The sequence below is a fragment of the Orycteropus afer genome, unplaced genomic scaffold (genome assembly GCF_000298275.1).
Source record: "Orycteropus afer afer isolate SDZICR_OR568_19922 unplaced genomic scaffold, OryAfe1.0 scaffold00098, whole genome shotgun sequence".
In the NCBI taxonomy this organism is placed as follows: Eukaryota; Metazoa; Chordata; class Mammalia; order Tubulidentata; family Orycteropodidae; genus Orycteropus; species Orycteropus afer.
Window position 1 is genome coordinate 3,587,889 of NW_006921685.1, and position 2,686 is coordinate 3,590,574.

Sequence of the window (2,686 nt, forward strand, 5' to 3'; positions counted from 1 at the left end):
AAGACCCCTTTAAAGTGTTAAGAAGCAAAGATTTCTTTGAAGACTAAGGTCTGCCTAACCCAAGCCATAGTATTTTCAACTGCCTGATATGCATGTGAAAGCTGAACAATGAATAAGGAAGACCAAAGAAGAGTTGATGCCTTGGTGTTGGCAAAGAATACTGTAAATACTGTGAACTGCTAGAAGAATGAACAAATCTGTCCTGGAAGAAGTGCAGCTGGAATGCTCCTTGCAAGCGAGAATGACCAGACCACCTCATCTATTTGGTCGCATTGTCAGAAGGAACCTATCCCTGGAGAAGGACATCATTCTTGGTAAAGTAGAGGGTCAGTGAAAAAGAGGAAGACACTCAACAAGATAGATTGACACAGTCGCTGCAACAAGGAGGACAAACATAGCAATGATTGTGAAGATGGCTCAGGACCAGGAAGTGTTTCCTTCTGTAGGGTCAATCTGAATTGAAACTGACTTGACAGCATGTAATGATAACAACAACATACAGTATATACACTAGTACTTGTGCTAACTTGAAGTTTAACATGCTGAAAATCTATTTCTAAAATAGTTTTAATGCTGACAGTAAAATATTTCTCATTAATAGATATAATCTTATTAAAACTCATAAAATATTCACAGCTTTTTACATTTGTTGTTGTTGTTGTTATGTGCCATCGAGTTGGACCTGACTCACAGCAGAAAATACACAGTGTGATTTAAGTGGAGGAAATTGTGTCATACAATCAGTATACATCTAAGTAAGTCTAAGAACCTGATTTAAGCTTCTGGAAGGAGAAATGTGATGAGTACCTGTTTCTTCCTTTAGTTCAGAAAATCATAACGTTTCATTTTGAATAATAAAATTCAGTGGGGGGGTACTTAAGAGATTCTATAATATATGTTTCAACCATTTTAAAACAGTTAAAGATTTCAGTAAAAGCTATCTTAATTTTAAAATGTTCTCAACAATAGAAGTTTAATGTCTCCCTTAAGAACTTTTCCTGCTGGGCCATTCTTCCAAATTATCTTCTACATCTTCTATTCACTTATTGATTACCTCATTATCCAACATTTCACAATTACAACAATAATAAAAAATCTACTCTATGACTATTATGGGTATTAACGATGTATATCTAACAATGATAAACAATGAGGTGTGAGGCAAGGACAATGCTAGCTGTGATAGTTAAGGTTATGTGTCAACTTCTTTGAGCTATGATTCTCAGTGGTTTGGCAGTTATGTACTGACATGGTGTGGCAGTTATTTAATGATGTAATTGTGGTAGTTAAGGTTATGTGTCAACTTGGCTGGGCCTGGTTTTGGGTGGCTGGGCATCTGATGATAGTTATTCCCCATGACGACACTGGCAATCAACTCCATGGTGGAATCTACTGTGAGCAGCTGAGTAGCTGCTTTAGGGATGTCGTCTGCTTCTGATATATAAGGAGAAGCTTTGGGAATGGTCTGCAGCTATTGGCATACTTGAATCCTGCATGTAGACAAGTCATCGTTAAATAACCTGCCATGTTGTTGCCAGTCTTGGGGCTGTTAATGTACTTGAATCAATGGCCTGCCATGTGGTTAGGTAATATTGGGACTGTGCCTTTTTACTTGTTGATGTCGGGTTTGTCAGCTTCAGCAGCTAGCAGCAGCCTGAGTGAAGAAAGCCTCCAGTTTCAGTAGGCTGAGAGCAAGAGACAGAACTGAAGCCCAAGGTTGAAGGGCTTTCACCCAGCCCTAAAATAAAGTCTAGCACTTTGAACTCAGACTTCTATCCTCCAAAGCTGTAAAAGAATAAACTCCTGTTTGTTAAAATCACCCATTTGTGGTATTTTTGTTAGAGTGGCACTAAGTAATCAAAACATAGTTATCCTCTATTTTGTGACCTGATGTGATCATCTTCCGTTTTTACATAATGCCAATTTTCCAATAACAACCTGGTCTTTGAAGCCTACCCAGGTGGACAAAGGGAGGAATGGGTGTATTTTGTTCTTTTTTTGGCTTGTTTTTCCCTCCTGTCTCTTGTTTTCAGTAAACATACAAAGTAATTCATTTTTGTTCTCTGTGTTACTGTCTTTTCATGATGGGATGGCGGTATACCACCAGATTCCTGAGAAAGTGGCCTGGATTCTGTTTCTGGCACTGTCCAGCATTAACTGTGTAAACTTGGGAATCTTCTTAACCTTATGACATCTCAGTTTCTTCCTCTGTAAAATGGGAATAATAATTGTATCAGTTTCAATGAGGTAATAAACATTGTAGCTTGTTATTGTTATGTGCTGTTGAGTCAGAATGAAACACTGCCTTTTCCTGCTCTATCCTCCCAATCACTGCTATCCTGGAGTCCATTGTAGCAGCTACTATGTCAATACATCTTGCTGAGAGTCTTCCTCTTCTTCACTGACTTACTTTACCAAGCATGATATCCTTCTCCAGGGACTGTTTCCTCCTGACAACATGAGCAACATAGGAAAGGTGAGGTCTTGTCATCCTCACTTCTAAGGAGCATTCTGACTGTACTTCTTCCGAGACTGATTCATTTGCTCTTCTAGCATTCCATAGTATATTTAATATTCTTCATAATTCAAATGCTTCAGTTTTTCTGACATCAGAAATGATATCCCTCTTTCCACCTCCCCTTCTGAATCAACACAAAGAACTTAAAATAGTTCTTGGCACATAATG